Source organism: Cupressus sempervirens, chromosome 1, assembly GCF_028749045.1.
Source record: "Cupressus sempervirens isolate cs-2001-9-10 chromosome 1, ASM2874904v1, whole genome shotgun sequence".
Taxonomy (NCBI): domain Eukaryota; kingdom Viridiplantae; phylum Streptophyta; class Pinopsida; order Cupressales; family Cupressaceae; genus Cupressus; species Cupressus sempervirens.
The window spans coordinates 662,064,412-662,083,667 of record NC_143118.1 but is presented as its reverse complement, the minus strand read 5'-3'; positions in this window follow the sequence as shown (position 1 = coordinate 662,083,667).

The following is a 19,256-nucleotide window of genomic DNA, read 5'->3' as shown; positions in this document are numbered from 1 at the left end:
GGTAGGACTAGATTTCATAACCTTTGTAATAATCTTCTTAGGATCAAAACCTTCAATTGTCTGAACCTCTAGTAGGTCTCCCTTTTCATTGATATAAAAAAATTTCTTCCACATATTATTTTTGGACCAAACAACATCTTCTATCTTATTGGACAATATTTGAAAATCATTAAATCTAGGAGTTTTTCTATTTTCATGATTAGTCATTTCCTCCTCGATTTCTTTGTCAAATATATTTGGCATTATTTTTCTCAAAGTCTACTCACTGATGTCTTTTTCCTTTTTAACTGCATGAACCCAATTGTGAGAGACAACCTTTAGTAGGACTTTAGGATCTTTCCCTTAAAGTTCAAAATGTTCATATTTCTACTTTTCTATCTTCTCAACCATTGCATCTTCAATATTCTTTTTCTCATCTTGCTTCTTGTTGTAAATTTTAGATATTGGAGATCTTCTATCCCATTGCCTTGTTAAGAATCTTTTTTCTTTATCCAAAGGTAGGTGGTGGATTCTTGAGAAAAATTATAGGAGTAATTTCTTCATCCAAATCACCATCATCTTCCTTAACTTTTAATTTCTTTCTTTGCCTCCTAGTTTTGGTGACAGTAAACACAAGAGTGAACCTTATTGTTTTGTTCGGTGGAGGTTTTGATGGGGCCTTCACCTTCTTCTTAGGAGGTTCCTCCACCTCTTCTTATTCTTCATCTTTAATTTCATCTTCTCTTTCATTTTCCAATTCCATATCATCACCTTATCCTTTAGTGAGTTTGAGAGGTGAATCTATTTATCCGAGTTTATTTCCTTTGTTTTCCAGCTTCTTCCTCTCTTTAGAATTTGAGGAATCTGGATCTCAAGTGAGATTCTTGTCTTAGCTTCCTCATATGCTCCAAAATATGCAGCCTTGGGGTCCACATGATTATTGATTAGATCCTCAAAAATGTCTCATATATAATCAATATTTACATCATATGCTAGAGGTTGTACCCATGCAACCCTAGGTTTGACTTCTTTTGTATGAACTCTATCACAGTTAGCTAAGAAGCATATATCCTTCTCATAATCATCTACCAACTTCTTAGGGATCCTAAGGCTACTTTGCATTCCTTCCTTAAAGTTATCAAAGTATGCATCCATGATGATTTAAATTTCTCACCCATCTCATTTATGAATTCATTAATCTAATACAATATTGGGCTGCCCTTCCTCCAAACAACATATCGTATTGAAGGAAATATTTTTTGTATATAAAAGAATAAATAGACTAAGAGTGAATTGAACTTACATAATTTATTCTGAGAGGCCTAAATTCTCTCCATCTTGTTGCTCAGTTCGATATATTGAAACTCAATGAGGTCAAAGGATAGGTTCTTCATCATGACCTTGTATGCCAAGTCCACTATTTCACATGACATGTTGTTTGGACAACTTGAACTATATATTTTGTGTACTATGACATGGATGCATGATTTCTATGTCAGTCACATTATTCAATTTCATACCTCTACCATCCCATTAAACTATGGTTAGGTTTTCCAATTCTACCCATCTTTGGGTTTTGGTAGGCTTTGACTTCTCCAATAGTGGATACCTAGCTATCCTATGAATCATCTTCTTCATGATGGGATAGGTTTTCTTCAACTAGAATGTCATTCAAGCTAATTCAGAGTGGTAAGTCATGCATTAAAATCTGATTTAGAGAACATTTGTGACAATGTTAAAGATAATGCTAACTTAACTGGCTTAAAGAATATCAAGTTTAATAAACTAAGTAGAGAAGAGAAAAACATGGTGGAAGAATCAATCTACATAATTATGGTCAAGTTCAAGACAACTCCACTTGAACGTGATAATTCAATTCCAAAAGATTTATATTCAATTATCGAAAATAAATGGCATTACTACCATATTATGGAGAAAGAAATAAGAGAATCTACCTTAGCAAGTGTAATGCCTGAGCTAACAAAAGGTTAGATCACCAAGGCTAGCAAGAAGCATGGGATCAAATTATCTCCCAAATATAGAGCCTTCAACATTCTTCAAAATAACATTGAAGATGTTGTAAATAAATCAACTAAAATATGGAAGTTGATATATGATTTAATCACTACAAAACTTGGAGAAGACAATCCTTTTGAGGGAAATAATAATGAGGAAGAGGAAGATAATGACAAAGAAGAGGAAATAGAGAAAGAGCCAGGAGAAAAGATAGTGGAGGAGACATAAAAGAAAGATACAATGGCAACTATTGATGGGCAAAAAATAGAATAAAGTGTGCTAGACACACAATTGCCACCCTTGAGACCTCCACATGACACATCCACACCTCTAGACATCATAACTATGCAAGATGTTCCTAAAAACTCTTGTTAGAATATTAATCTATTGACTATAGAAGATCTCAAAAAGATCCTTCATGAAACCACTCTATAAGCACAATTGTGCAACAATCCAATTTTGGTTAGTGTGGAAGAATTATAGAAAGTAGTAGCTCACTTGACAAGGGATAAGGTTAATCCACAAGAACCACCTTCTCACATCCCTTCTACTACAAGTGGACAACCTATGGTTCAAATAGTAGTTGACACATCTACAAAGGTTGACTCCACAACTAAAGTCTTGATGATTGAGTACAAGACTCAAAGTATAGAAGACAAAGTGCCTACAAAAGAGAAAACAAGGCAGATAGACACATCTATCTCTACAACACAAGACCAAGGTGCACCCCCACAAATCATTATAATTGAGAAGGTTAGATCATAAGAGGACAAAGAAGTTCCTAAAGAAAAGGAGCAAGAGGCAATACAAGCTTTGGTCAATTTTCCTACAATAGGTACTCCTACTATGCTTCAGAAGCTAGGTACTAATGTCATGCCACTACAAATATTTGCACTAGGCTTGAGCTCCACAAGAGTAGTAAGGGTACTTCACTCTGGAGACCCTGCACTAGATGAAAACATAGTCATTCCCAAATATGACTATGATAATATTACTCTTGAGCAAATAAACCTAATGCAAGAGGCATTCGAGAGGAAAAAGAAGCAAGAAATACTCAGAAATGAGTATAAGAAAAAGAAAGCACTCCATGAAATCAAGGACATCTTTCTAGATGCCTTTATCTTACAATCACCTGATGAAACTAAGCCCATTATGGAGAAAATATCAAATATAGTGGACTAGGTGCAAAATGAAGACCTTGATACAAATGCTAAACTCCTAGAATGGTTAGAAATAAAGTTTCAGGGAAAGGTAAATGAGGAAATATCAAGTGAGATAGCACTTTCACAAGTTAAAATGGCTAAGAAAATAGAAAAAGTGAAGGAAGTACTTGAGAATATCTTCTCATTGTTCACAAAACTATGTGATCCTTCCATTTTCACTCAGGAAACTAGCCAAAGAATAATGATCTTGGAAAGGGACTTAAAGATATCTAGTATGAAACTACCAAGAGATCCAACTAAAAGTGAGAAGCATTTTAACACAATTCTTCACACTCAACAAGAATTAGCTATATTAACAACAAATGAAGCAAATACCAAGGCCAAATTTGTTCACATCCATCTGCTATAACCCCTCACATGGAGATTTTCCAAAAAGAACTAGCCTATGTAGAAAATGTGTTAAAGAAAAATCCCAATCTTTCTACATTAGATGGTTTAGTTCACCTTGCAATAGAGATAGCCATCAAGATTAAATCCCTAGAAGTTGCATTACAAAATTGGGATGCTGGTCTAAGGATTGTCATGGAAGTGAAAAAATCCTCCTAGGTCAAATATTTAGTTGGAGTATAGACCCTTTTAAATAAGTGTCAAAAAGGGGGAGATATTGTAAAGGGGGAGAAATCAAAGGAAGAAAATGAATAAGGCTAGAAGGAAACTTAGACTCTAAGGGGAGACATGTGAAAGGGGGAGTAAGGACAAATAGAGATACAGAGTAGATAAAGGAAGAGTGAACAAAAAAGGCACATATAAAGAGTATCAGAATCATCACAAGACAAATCCACTATGAGAAGCTTTGGATACAAAAAAGGAACATCATCTCAAGGGGAGTTAAAAATTTTGAGGTATATCATTCTTCACAAAATTTTGAACAAATTTTGAAGTTTTGTATATATGCCAAAAAAAGTTTGTATTATACTTGTCAGAGTTAGGTATATTATGTATAGTTAAGTGTTTTTGACACTCATGTCAAAGGGGAAGATTGTTGATCCCAAAATGGTTTTGAAAATTGAGTGTCAATAGACTTAAGCTATTTTTTAAGTTCATGCAAAGCAAGTAATATATTCTAAGTATAATATATACACAAGTGCTAAGTTGCAATAGGTGTTGAGTCAGAGAGAGAGTGAGTGTTGAGTTATTCAAGTGTTAAGAAAATAGATAGTGCTAAGCAAGTGTATGTGCTGAGAAAACAACAAGTGCCGAGCAAGACACATTTATAGTTAGTGCTGAGCATCAGTAAATAGCAAGTACCAAGTGACACAATATTGACATAAGTGTTTGTGCCTTCAAAAACTTAGATGTAAATCATGTTGCATGATAGCTAATGGATAGATCTTGAAGCTTAGAGATAAGATCAAATCTATTGTGATTTCCTATGAAATCACATGCAACCAATCAAATAATTAGAAAGCTAAAGAGCCAAAAAGGATGAATCTTAGTTGTAGATTCATACCCAACCCTAAGTCATGAAAATGTTTTAAGGAAGTTGAAGCCCCATAATTCAAGAGTGGAGAAGATATGAGAATAGAGTGAAAAAGAGCAAAGCATAGAAGGATAAGAGGGTGAAGCATTAATAGGACATTCAATGTGACTTAGAAGAATAGAGGAACTGTAAAGTCAATTGATAGAACAAAATATTGGCACTTCATATAGCATCACATCAAATCAGAGAGGATCAGATCAAAATGGATTGAATAGCGATCTAAAATCAACATTTTAAGATTAACTATACTTCCCAATTGTAAATTCCAACAATTCAAACTGTGCAAATTTGTGAAATTGAAATTGTAGGAGAAGTTGTGAAAACAACACCATACAACATGTGAGTTTTTCAAAACATATTACAATTTAAGTTATGTTGATTAAAGAATGAAAAATTCCTTGACATTGAAAGATGTAGTGTAACTTTTTCAAATGGTACAATATATCTTACTACTTATGTAATCATTCACTTAGACATAGGGGAGAAATGCACATTTCTTTTTATTATCTAACATTGCTTGCTAAAATAATATAATACTAAATATATTTTACTAACTACTAAAAGATTAAACCTCTTTTAAGTGCTACTGCTAGAAATCTATAACTTATAAGAAAAAATGTATATTTATTTTAAATATATGATATAATAGATAACAATGACCTAATATGAAAAATATGAAAATTTATTACATACAATTTATAATAAAATCATATTTTTAAATTAAAAAAGTTTATTAGCCTAATTCAGTAGGACTAGATCTAGTTTTTCACATACTAACTCGATAGTTTCCTTTGAAAATAAAATTAATATTAGGTAGATTCTTATTGTGAAATTAATAATGGCTCTATGCCTAGTCTTTTCTCTTCTCCTCTCACAACCAAACCTCTCTCTACTTTTCCTTCCCATGAGGCAGGTTGATACTAAATGTAGAATTCATCATTGCCTATGAGCCACCTAGAACATTGTTGCAAGACAACTATTAGTCCCTCTTATTACTATATTTCTCAACTTTTCAAACACCCTAAAGAGCTTGGGAATCGCCAAAATTCGTAGCAATAAGAAATAATGAGCTCTCTCAACTTAATGGGAGCTTGAACCATATTTCCAATGAGAGGGGCTTAAAACATTCTACAATTAGATTTTATAATTTTTTAAAAATATATATTTTTAATACAAAAAAAAATTAAAAACTACTTACATATCTCTTAGCCCCTCATAGTTATTTAAATGTATTTTCCATATCATATGATAGTTATAAAACCCTCAAACTTTTCAAAGAAAGTTTTGTTGAAAATTTTATATTAGAACAACGAAGCTAGATCATCTCGTTTCATGCTTTAATGCTTGCTCGATTATAATATATTCCATCCATCATTAAAATATTTAACCCAACTAAAGAGGTTTTGAGAAACAAAATTTCACCACTTAACTTCTCTTCCTACCATCAGTAACCATAATTTTTAGCGAGCTTTCTAATTAATCAACATCTTTCCTATAGTATTAAAAAATGACATCAAACATTAAATACTAAACCTATGAAATTTAATAAAAGGAATCTACATAAATCATAATTTTTTTTGAGTTAGTTAAGTTTAGTGCATTTTTATAGAGAAATAGTAATCATAACAAACATACGTATGCCTATTAATCCCACGGCAAGATATATTGTCAATTAGTGCCAAAACACTTAGTCATATTGAAAAGATAATAGTAACCAAGGTACCCATATGTAGTGTCAACCAAGCTGATAAAGAAACCAAGCTAACAATGTTAACCTAGCATGAAGTTGTAGTGTCAGCTGAGTTGACAGTTCTACCAAGCTTTAGTATGAATCAAGTCAGCAGAGTATTCTTGTTCTAAGATAATGATTAGGCTCAAAGAGCAATGCAAATTGAGTCAAAATAATCTACCAAGTGATTATTATGAACTGAGCATCCAATATCAATTGAGTGCCAGAGTTTACCAAGGTGACAATGTTTCCTGAGTATCTTTAATGTCACCCACATAAGTCATTTGACCTTTGTTACAACACTGAGTCAACCTGGTAATTATTTTTGGAAATATTTCTATTGTATCTAACTTATGATAAAATTATTTAGATGGATATAATTATGAGGTATTTTTTAATCCAAATATATGACTGTATCATGAGTTGAAGAGCAATGAATAGAAGCGAATATGGAAGCATAGAATATTTGCAAGACTACAAGAATCATAAGGAGAGAAAGAGACCCATCTAGTACAATCATGTGATCCATTTACTTCAAAGGATCTTCATCAATAATTAGAGTTGCATTTTAGAGATCAATCCACTAATTTATCCTAACAGGTGAATTTGTCCCAAATCCTTTAACAAGGTTGACCTAACAGTTCCTTTTTGAAAATCCTAATAGAGTATGTACTTAATTGTATTGTATAAATCCTTTCACAAGGTGGGCCTAATAATCATCATTACTCTTAACTAAGTAGGTCACCAAAAGTGATCAATTGTAAGCCTTAGCATGCTAACTTTATTACTATAATAGTGAAGGATTATGGGTGTCATTCCCACCCAAGTTTTATCTTCTACTTAGAGGATTTTTGGGTTACCAAGTATTGTGTTATGGTGTTGTTAATTTATTATTCATGCATACACATATATTAGATAACATAACAAAGTGGATTAAGAGAAAGAAGTTTAACTAGTTCCTAATTCACCCCCTCCCCCCCCCACTCTTAGTCACCTAGCTTGCATTACATTTACAATAATTGGTATTAGAGCAAGGCTCTCTTATGAGAAGTTTAGTAGCTTGAGAGAAAAAATTAGAGACAATGGAAGTATACAAGCTAGATAAATCCATTGAAAATGAAAAGTTGGATCTATATGTGGCCATGGAACAAATCAAGGAATTGAAGGCTCAACTCTCTCAATCCAATAAAAGAGAAAATAATTTTCATAAAATATGAATGCCAATCTATGCATGGAAGAAAAAATTGATGATATTTGCAAAGATATAATTTTAGATGAAGTAGATGCAACTATATAATATTTACATGAAAGAAACCTTATTCTACAAGAAGTCAAAAAATTTAAAAGAGACCAAGAGATTCATTTAGTTAGGATATGTAAAGTAATGTAATAGAAGAACCAAGATGAAAATGAAAAAAAAATGGTAGAAGAAGATAGAAGATTACTAAACACTAGGTTAGAAAAAAGAACAATGAAATCCACTAGCTTTCACTAAATCAGGTAGATATGGTAAATCAATTGAATAATGCAAATAAAAAAGTCATCAATCTAAGGATAGAAAATGAAAGACTCATAAATGATTTTAGAGAATAAAGAGAAACCAATGAAAGAATGATGAGATCACAAGAAATAATGGATCAGCTGTAAGGAAACTTAGCAATAAAGAATATAACCTTTTTCACATAACCCATAATAGATCTAAAAATAAATACGGAATTAAAATCCACATGCAAGAGAATAGACAACATACCCACAAAATTGTGACACAAGATATACCCTGGGAAACCCTCATTGAGGGAAAAACCCAGCCTCCAAAAGCATCCATCATCATGTATTATTCAGTAAAAAATACCATTGCCATACAACCATGGAAGCCTTCATGGCCATAGCCACAGCCGAGCAAACTATGTGAACAAGCATGAATCCACACATCCCATGCCATGCTTTCAACCTTCACAAATGCTCCCTTGGCTAACCTTTCAAGCCTTGTCCCGCTCAACTCTTGCCTTTTGTCTTCTCCTTGTCACTCTTTTTCTCTCTCTACAACAACTACCCTTGTGGTTGCTTATATAGTAGCAAGTCCCACAAAACCACCAAGTGGTATTACATAAACCATGTGCTAAAACCATGTGCTACCTAACCCACTGACCCCACATTTAATATTGGGCATTTAATTCTTTTCCCCAATATTAAATAATTACATGAAATATTTTCACAATGTTACAATACAACTCATCAAGAATATTCCATGGGAATCTTTACATGTTGCACATCCACCTAGGCACAACATTACATAATAAAATAAAATAATAAAATAACAATATTATGCAATGTGTGCAACACCCATTATCTCAACAATCTCCCACTTGTTGTATACATTGCAACGGTCAATCCGTAGCCACACAAATGAACAAGGGAACAATCCCTCCCAGCACATCCACCATCATGGATCAAAATACACCAAGTGCTCCATCCTGGTACCCGCAACAAAATCAAAGTATCCAGCATCTCAAACATGAATGATCTCACCTCCTATTATGCCACTCCCACTGGACATACATAGAAGCCATCCAAAGAGAAAGCCACCCAACTTGTCACATTAGAAGATCATAAAATCCTGTACCAACTAAAATTCCAAGCACAAAAACCTGATCCAAAGGTAATCACATGTATCCGTAGTTGTCAAAATATCCATAGCTAAAATAGCACCCACAGAAAAGTGCCAAACCCATCCAACTATCCATACCTCAAAGGTATAACAAGTGAATCTCATATCATCGACATATCCAATCTATAACCTGCAATCAAAAGCCTCAAGAGCAATACCTGCCAATATATACCAAGAAGCTCCCACTGCAAAAGATAATGTCAAGTCTATAACCAATCCACTCACAACATCTCAAAGAAGTGAATCCATGTAGTATCAAGGACATCCACAATACATAAACTGATATCCTACAAGAAAAACTCTTATAACAAGTCTCCAATAGTCTCCCAACTTCACCATAACCAACAGAGGAAATAAAGGAATAACCATGTCATCTCTCACATGACATGCATGAGCACAAACCAATGATCACAATCTCCAACCAATCTCAAATCCAATGTAGGCAACACTGAACATCCAGGAAGATAACCAAGACCAAAGAAACCATGCAAATCATAACCTGTATCATGTCCTTCTACACACACCTCTAGATGTAAACTGTGCAAGTATGATCTCCTCCATAAAACCCCAACAGGAAGCCTTAACAACACCCAAACCATACCATATAACTAATCATGGATGTAAGCCTCTCACAAGAAGATCAAACTCAATAAAACCATTCCTAAACTAAGGAATAACCATTCCTAATCCAAGGAATATGCCCAATATAAAACCATCTCCCAAACTCAACTAGCATAACAACATATGCACATGGAGATAACCAATGCTAAACCATCTCTCAAATGAACCCTCCAGAACTAACTCATGTACCATAGCTCAAGATCCATATCCATGAAAGATAAGCATAAATATAATGCAACTAAGAGAAAATAATGGGCTATACCTCTCAAGTAGCAAATTGCCGAGTAGACCAAGAGTGGGGAATGCGAATGCTCATCAAGATACCCAAGTCTCCAACCAAGACTCATCTAAGAACAATCTCCTCTCAAGTCCATATCAGGTGACTGCCCCTCGGACTTCCTGTTGAAACCATCAACTGTCCCAACAAATACTTCTCTAATCCAAGAGAAATCAGCGTCACCACTGTCTCTAAGTATCCATGAGCACCTGTAACCAATCAATCCATGCCAACTCCAAATGCAACATAGCAATATCATGAAGTATCCAGCTTATGATTAGTGTACTCAATACCAAGAAACTAAAACAAGATCAATGTCAAAGTTCCAACCATGGCCTCAGGAACATAAACATGACAAAATGATCTTACCATCTCAACCAAAGAGATAACATGCTCCACATGAACATACTATAACATGTCACAACTCTAAATGCGTATCAAGAGTATACCATGACATAATAATGAAACCATCCTCACACCAAGGATAACATGCCAAATAAAAGCATAAACCACACCTTTGCCAAGAACCCTATGAGTCCTCAAGATGCAACCATCTCCACACACCATGAAGAAAACCATCTCCATATACCATGAAGATAATCAAGAACTCCATGAGTCCTCAAGATCTAACCATCTTCAAACACCATGAAGATAACAAGTGCACCATGCAAATGTCAAAGACGCTTCTGCAACAACAGGATCTAAGACAAACCTCCAACATCTGCAAACACTCAATAAATAAATCAATGCCAACAAAACTCTCACTCAACCATGGTACCAAGTCACCTATGGCATCATAAAATCCATCCTCTCTGAACCAAGAATATATAAACCAAACCAGGAACTAATCCTGCACTGTCACCCCATCACTGTCACAAGCTCCCACTAAACCATGTATCCAAGCTATCTATGACATAATGATGAAAAACCCATCCTATAACCATGAGAATCAACCAAGGCATCAAACTATCAAAGAACTCAAAGTGCACATCATGAGCTCCTCAAAAGAAACTAAATAACTATGATCCTCAACCAAGAAGATATACCACCATAACTGAATCACAAATCCAAGCTAATAAACATCAAGGATGTACTTGTATATCCAATCATGTCATGCCAAAATCCATGGCACCATGATCACATCCATGAACCGAGCATCTGGCTCTCAATATGTCCAACCTGTCAGCATAGTCAACCACAATCCTCCACCATGACTGTACCTGGTAACAACATCTCATCCCTTCTACATGCAGAAAAAAGTAAATCATGTGACTTAGGGCATAGAAAACCCAAATCCAAGCCACCAATCTGAATATGCATCAATAATGAAAGATCAATGGGCAAAGACAACCCATAACCAAGCTCTAAATGCAACCTATAAGTATAGACTGCTTACAACATTGCACAACTTGTAGACCCAACAAGTCATCATGCATATCCAAATCCAAACACTGATAACCATATCATCATGAGACCAGTCTAAAATATAAATTGAGTATACAATGACATCAAATCTTAAATCTCCAATGCCATAAACTCACAATGTTACCATAGTCAAAATATATTAATAAACTGTTCAGATCAATATATCACCAAATAAATCATGCCAAACCTACACCAAATTTGAACCAATGTGTAGAGCTCTCCAAGAGCTTTTCGTTGACTGCTCGAAGTCCAAAATCCGACTCCGTATGCCCAAGTTATGCCCCAATCCATGCTCAAAATAAATAACAACTGACTTTAGGGCTCTTAAAACTTAACAAAATTTCAAAATCGCAGAACCAAACCTACACCATCTTGTAGTGCTCTGAATTAGCTTTCCAACGCCTGTAAGAACTCTGAAATCCAATATTCTGAGAGAAAGTTATGGTCATATTACTAAGACAGTCTTTTTACTATTTTCAGTATGATTTTTCATTTTTAATTTTTTTCAGTGACGAAAATTCCGACGGGATTAAATTTGACGGCCATCACGGGCTGAAATTAAAAAACTCTTTCATTTCCTCTGAGCATGGCCAAACTAGGGCATATTATATATCAAAATTTATGGAAATGTCGACCCGGATCCAATGGTGAGGTCTGTTTTTATCCAGGAAGTCATTTATGCAAGCTACCCCCCAAAACCCTCATTTTAAATGAAACATTTGAAAAATCTTTTTGTCCAACAATTTTCCATGCCCAAATATTTTAACATCCTGTCATAACAGCAAATCCAAAACCCTCAGACCTGCAATAAATCATTCATATATCTTGCCCTTTCTTTTATCCTCTCATGCATTCCCATGGATTCAATCTAGGGTTACAATAATAAAACCATAGCTCTGATACCACTTGTAAAGAAACTTGGCAATAAAGAATATAACCTTTTTCACATAACCCATAATAGATCTGAAAATAAATACGGAATTAAAATCCACATGCAAGAGAATAGACAACATACCCACAAAATTGTGACACAAGATATACCCTGGGAAACCCTCATTGAGGGAAAAACCCAGCCTCCAAAAGCATCCATCATCATGTATTATTCAACAAAAAATACCATTGCCATACAACCATGGAAGCCTTCATGGCCATAACCACAACCAAGCAAACTATGTGAACAAGCATGAATCCACACATCCCATGCCATGCTTTCAACCTTCACAAATGCTCCCTTGGCTAACCTATCAAGCCTTGTCCCGCTCGACTCTTGCCTTTTGTCTTCTCCTTGTTACTCTTTTTCTCTCTCTATAACAACTACCCTTGTGGCTGCTTATATAGTAGCAAGTCCCACAAAACCACCAAGTGGTATTACATAAACCATGTGCTAAAACCATGTGCTACCTAACCCACTGACCTCACATTTAATATTGGGCATTTAATTCTTTTCCCCAATATTAAATAATTACATAAAATATTTTCACAATGTTACAATACAACTCATCAAGAATATTCCATGGGAATCTTTACATGTTGCACATCCACCTAGGCACAACATTACATAATAAAATAAAATAATAGAATAACAATATTATGCAATGTGTGCAACACCCATTATCTCAACATCAGTTAGTTGAACTATCTTAGAATGGACACAAAGGAAAAGTAGGATTGGGCTACACTAAGCAAGGAGAATCATCGTAGGAAGGAGCTCAAGACAATAAAAGACCTACATGCAATCATTGTGGAAAGATAGGGCATAAATAAAAAAATTGTTGGAGCAATGGAAATTAAAAGTTTAATGGAAATATTACAATTGTAACAAACTTGGACATACAGAAAAATGCACAGAGATTAGAATTTGTGAGGATTTCAAGAGTTTAAAGCACACATCTCTAAAGTATAATTATGCCTTGCTCAATGTAAATCATCTACTCCAAATAGTGACCAACTTTAAAATATGGATTTTTAGGTTTCAACTAAATTGAGGTGAATCTAGAAGATTAGTTCAAGACTGTATTCACCACTCCTTGGAGAACATTTTCATATAATAGAATGTCCTTTGGGATCATAAATGCTAGTAACACCTTTGAAATGGCTATGAATTCTTCTTTTGCTGGTCTAAAGGATAAGACCATCATTACCTACTTGGATGATCTAACAGTCTTCTCTAAGAAAAGAGAAAATCATCTAAGGGACTTGGAGAGAGTGTTGAAAAGATGCAATAATATGGGATTTCACTCAATCAAAATAAATCACCCTTTTGTGTTACATAAGGAAAACTATTGGATCTCAAAGTCTCTCAAGAAGGTATTTTGATTGACCTAAATGTGTTAGAGCCATCTAGTAGCTAAATTTGTTAGGAAGAAAATATGGAGTCAAATCATTCTTTGCACATGTGAACTTTCTAAGATGTTTTGTCCTTGATTTTTCTAAAATAACCAAGTGCATTTTTATATGATGAAAAGAAGTCAATGTTTCAAATCAAAAGACTCTAAATAAATTTCCATCAAATTAAATATGCCATAGCCAAAGCCACCAAGGAGTTCAAACTATACTGCTATGCCTTAGCCCACATGCTATCTAAGATACTCATCCAAGAGAACAAGGTATCCAAGTGCCAATTTTTCTCATAGCACCCCCCTTAAGGAGCATGAGATGAAATATTCTCAAATAGAAAAGCATTCCTATTCAATTTTAAGAGCTCTCAAAAATTTTAGATTCTATTTCTTACACTCTCATTCTATTGTATTTGTACCTTATTCAACCATGAAAAGCATATTGACCCAATAAGAGATAGGTTGTAATACTTAAGGTGCATGGATAGTAATGTTTCAAGAGTGTGACATTGACCTAAAGCCAACCAAATTGGTGTGAGGAAAAGGCTCATGCAAGATAATTGCAAAAAATAAAGACTTGAGCTAAGAAGATGAATCTTCAAGTACACTAATGGTCAGTCTCCAAGGTCCCTAATTTTCAAACATTGCCTATTTTCTAACTTACGAGAATTTCCCTGATGGACTGACACACAAGAAAAAAAGAGATCAAAGAATAAAGTAAACTAAATATGTCATATATGATGACCAACTATACAAGAGGGCAATAGATGGGACCTTCTTGAGATGTGTGGATAAACCTCACCAAGAGAGTTTGCTTCATAGTTTCCATAATGAGGATTGTGGTGGTTATTTTTCATCAACAATAACAACATACAAGATTTTAAGGAAATTCTATTATTGGCCTAACATGTTCAAGGATGCTTATAAGTGGGTGACCAAGTGTGGAAAGTGTAGTTAGTTCTCTAGCAAGCCTCAACTAGCATCTCTACTCCTAAAGCCACTCATAATTAAAAGCCCCTTTCAGCAATGGGGAATTGATTTCATTGGACCAATTAGTCCATCCTTATTAGTTGGTCATTTGTATATCATCATTTCTAAAAACTACTTGACAAAATAGGTGGATGAGAAGCTAACTAAGAAGACTACTTCTAAGGTTGTCTGCAAGTTCATCAAGGAGAACATTTTGATAAGGTTTGGAGGTCCAATGAAGCTTGTCATGGATAATGCTTCTTATTTTTCTTCTATAGAAATTATAGAATTCTTCTATGACAATAGGATACACCTAAGTCATTCATCTAATTACTTCACTTAGGGAAATGGTCAAGTAGAATCAAGTAATAAGAACTTGATTAATATTGTGAAGAACTTAGTTTTCTGAGAACCAAAAGAAATGGAACAAAAAATTGCATGTTATGCTTTGAGTAGATAGAAGGGAATTGAGATTTTTTCATTTGAGCTGGTAGATAGAGTTGAATCTATTCTTCCTCTCCAACTAGAGCTATCTATTTGTAGACTATTACAAGTGATTAAGGATCTAGTATTCCAAGATAGATTGGAGAAGCTCATTACATGCCTAACTAAGATGGAAGAAGAATTTGAAAGGATGGTTGATCATATTACAAAACATCAAAAGTGTGAGAAACATTCTTTGATAAGAAGGCTAGATCAAGGAAGTTAAAAGAGGGCAACCTAGTCCTATTATGGGATAGAAGGTGCTAGCTCAAAGGTATGCATCACAATTTGATTCCCTCTGGAAGGGACCTTTCAAGATTATGCAAGAAAAACACAATAATTCTTTCATTTTGGCATATCCTTCTGGAGATATTCTATCATTTTCTTATAATAGCCAAGATCTAAAGTTGTATCAAGTTCACAATTAAAAGTAGGTACCCCCTACAGTTAGTATTATTCTATGTAGGTTTCTTTTCATCTTTCCTTTCTTTTTTTGGTTTCTTTCCTAGGTTATTTTTCCTCTTTATTGCATGCTTCATTTAGTTGCCCATTATAAATTTTTGTTTCAACTATGAAAAATCAAAGATTTTGGGGCTCTTCTCAAATATTTTCAATGCCTAAGACCCGAGTTAGAGCTAGTTGTTGTCAAGTTTTAGTCTTACTCTTTAAAGCTTGTAGTCATTAGTATTAAAGTGAGTGTGTCTCCAAGATTTGATGTCTACTTATATGTTAGGTCACTTACTTCTCATTTTTCCTAAGTTCTCTACTTTATTTGTATGTGGGCCTCCCTTTGCATTACCTTTACCTAACCTCTCTAAGTAGTTTCCTATTTTTTTGGTGTGCACAGGGTCTAGGTGATCCAGGCATGGTTGTGTTGTGTTTTGGTATCCTCCCATTGAGAATTAAGTGTTCCATATTTCATTCTCTTATATCTTACCCTAATATTCCATATCCCATGCTTTACAAGCTTTCAATTTGTTCTTCCCCTTGAGCAAACTCTATCAAGTGAGTATCTAAAGCATAAAGTTGTGGTACTGATTAATAGGTTGTAAATATGATTATGTCATGCCCAATGGGCTATGAAGCTATGGATAGAAGCCATATTGAATCCCATTAAAATTCATGGATGTAAAATCAAGTGTTATGAGGGAACATGGTTCTATGGTTTTTCTACTGCATATTCATGGAAATGAAGTTGTTTAGTTTTGTTTCCAAAGATATATGAGCTTGATCCAAATCTTAGTCCAAATGATGAAATATTATGAGCACAATGTTGAATAAACCATTTATGGGCTCATAATCAGAAGGGCACACTTGAGATCTGCCTTCAAGGCCATAAAATAGAGGTGAAAGGATGAAGTATAGTTGTTGTACTCCATTCCAGAAAATGTTGATGGGAAAGGAATTTTTTTCCCTAGGGAAATGAAAATGGTCACTTCTCCAAAGTCCTTGAAAATAGAAAGTCAAGTTACTCTAAAGTATGAATATCCTTTGGAGATTCTCAAAAGATACTTTTAGGAAAGTTAGTGATGGAAATGTGATCCCAATATAAAGGAAATGAATTGATAAAAAGCTTTAAATGGAAAGTGAAAGGATGAGGTGCATGAGGTAACAAAGGATCACTCCCCGTACTATGATCTTGAATAGAGCAAAAATTGGTTTGCAAAAAAGTTCCTGCATACATTAACATCATCTAGTATATCTCCATTCTAGATTTTGAAGCAAAGTAAGGCACTTCCTATAAAGCTAAAGCATTTGTCTTGTTAAGTGATTCTTAGTCATATCACTTTACTTTAAGTAAGAGAGTTTTTGGGAACTTAAGATCTTATATTCAAATGAATGGAAAGTTTATATAGCCATTACCTATGGAATTAAATGGAAATTCTACCTCTATAATCATTGGCCAAACTTAATTTCATTTGTGTGGCACCAATGTTCTAATTCCCAAAGCTATTTCATCATAATTGCATGCAATTGGTTTCTTCAAGTATACTTAAATGACTATTTATCAAGAACTACATCCTTGGAAATCATAGAAAATGGAAATTAGAGTTGTTGGTTATGATAATTTAATTGTCTTGGAGAGTGATTTGAAAGAGCTTATAGATATATCTTTCAAATTCTATGATTTAGTGATCTTCATAGAAGACTTAATTGTCAACCTATTCACCCAATCATTGAAAAACTTAAAGAGAGTGAACTGGTTGAAGCAACATGTTTTCCTATGGTAATGCATGCATTTGAGATTGTAAGGGAATTCATCTAGAGATACAACCTAGAAACTAAGTAGATTTTTTTTCCTAATCAATCTATTCTCATCTCAATCAACAAGGAACTAATGTAGTCTGCATTTGGAGTTCTTGTGAAGGAACATTATTGTGATGTCAATTTTAGGTATTCTATTTTGATGTTCAATGAGAAGAAGACCCTCAAAGGGGAAGACATGTAGAGGATATGTTTCTAGACTACTCATTCAAAGAAGAGAAAAATGAAAAAGACTCTTTTTAGCAAAAATATGAAGCGAGAGATTATGGATATCCTCGTACTTTGTCTTAGAATGAAAGGAAAATCAAAGATTTTGGAGTTCATTGAGTACTAATTCTTCCTAGTACAAGCAATATATGGTGAGGATATGCAAATAGTTTGTGATGAGATTTCCTCACGGTTGAATTTGACAAAAGGATTCAAGTAGTTCTATATGTCCTCATATTTGATCTATTCATTGACAACTCACCACTTGTGGCCTGGCCTCCATAGCATCCCAAACTATGATGAGCACACCAAAGTTTATGAATTTTACCCACATCTATAGCTACAAAGAAGCTATGAAGAGTATGTAGATATTAATGATGCCATCACAATGAGGCTATGCCAAGAATTGCAAGGATTTCTTGAAAGAAGATTCACACCATTGGCAATTTTGGCCATTAAAAAAAATTAGATACTCATTCATCTAGTTTCCACATTTCACCTATTTGAAAATAGGAGCTTATGAAAAATTTCCTAAGAGGTTACCAAGATATCCAAAAGACAAGTTGGTCCTAGTTGAACTATGTCAACAAATCCTAGAAGTGAACACACTTCATGCTTCAATGTAAATAAGATAGCTAGGGTTCCTTTCCTTATAGTGGTTGTCCTATATTCATGTGCCTCTAGATTAGATGCTTAGAATTTTGTAGAGAGCTTTGACAGAAAAATTAAGTTAGAATATTTTGTGCTTAGGCCTCAATATGATCAAGTTAAATTTATAAGGGATCATTTGAAGTTGACATATGCCTACAAGAATGTTCTAGATATTGAAGAATTCTAGTCGAGCTATCTAAAAAAGTACCAAACTTAGGAGATATTTTGGTCACAACTAACCATTGATGAGATTAATTTATGCAATGATTTTGTTGATATTTTTAACCTTGTAGATGATGGAGCCTACATGTACCCCACATCTTATGAACAAATCAAGGTACCCAAATTATCTCTACCCCACTTGAAAATCTAGCCATTGACAATATGGAGGTTCTCATCTAGGGTATAATAAAGAGAATAGAAAAGTGGATGGAGTGAACCTAAGAGAGAAAGAAAAGGACTAGAAGCACTAGATCCACAGGTGGAGTATCAAATAGTCAACCTATTCAACTATAGGAAGAACCACTATAGCCACTACATCAACATCTATAGGCCCATTATATTCCATTGGCCAAGGTGGAGACCATCCTCCAAAAACTAATGAACCATTCACTTGTAATTGTAGAGTTGGCCCTCTTCCAAACATCAGGAAGAACAGGAAGAAGGAGGATGACAAGGATAAGGGGAAAGAACAAGAATAATTAGTCATCAAGTCATCTTCCTTATTCAAGTCATCGATTTGGATGGTGACATTAACCCTATGGATGCTCAAGACCAAGTTGCATCTTAGCAAGGGGATACCTTATCCCATTTGGTTGCTAAGGTCACTACCTTCCTTGTAGCTTCTCAGAGCAGGCCAAATCCATTGATCCTAAGGAAGCTATTTGACTCGACTACATTTTGATCCAGTATCAATGTGTTCTCTAT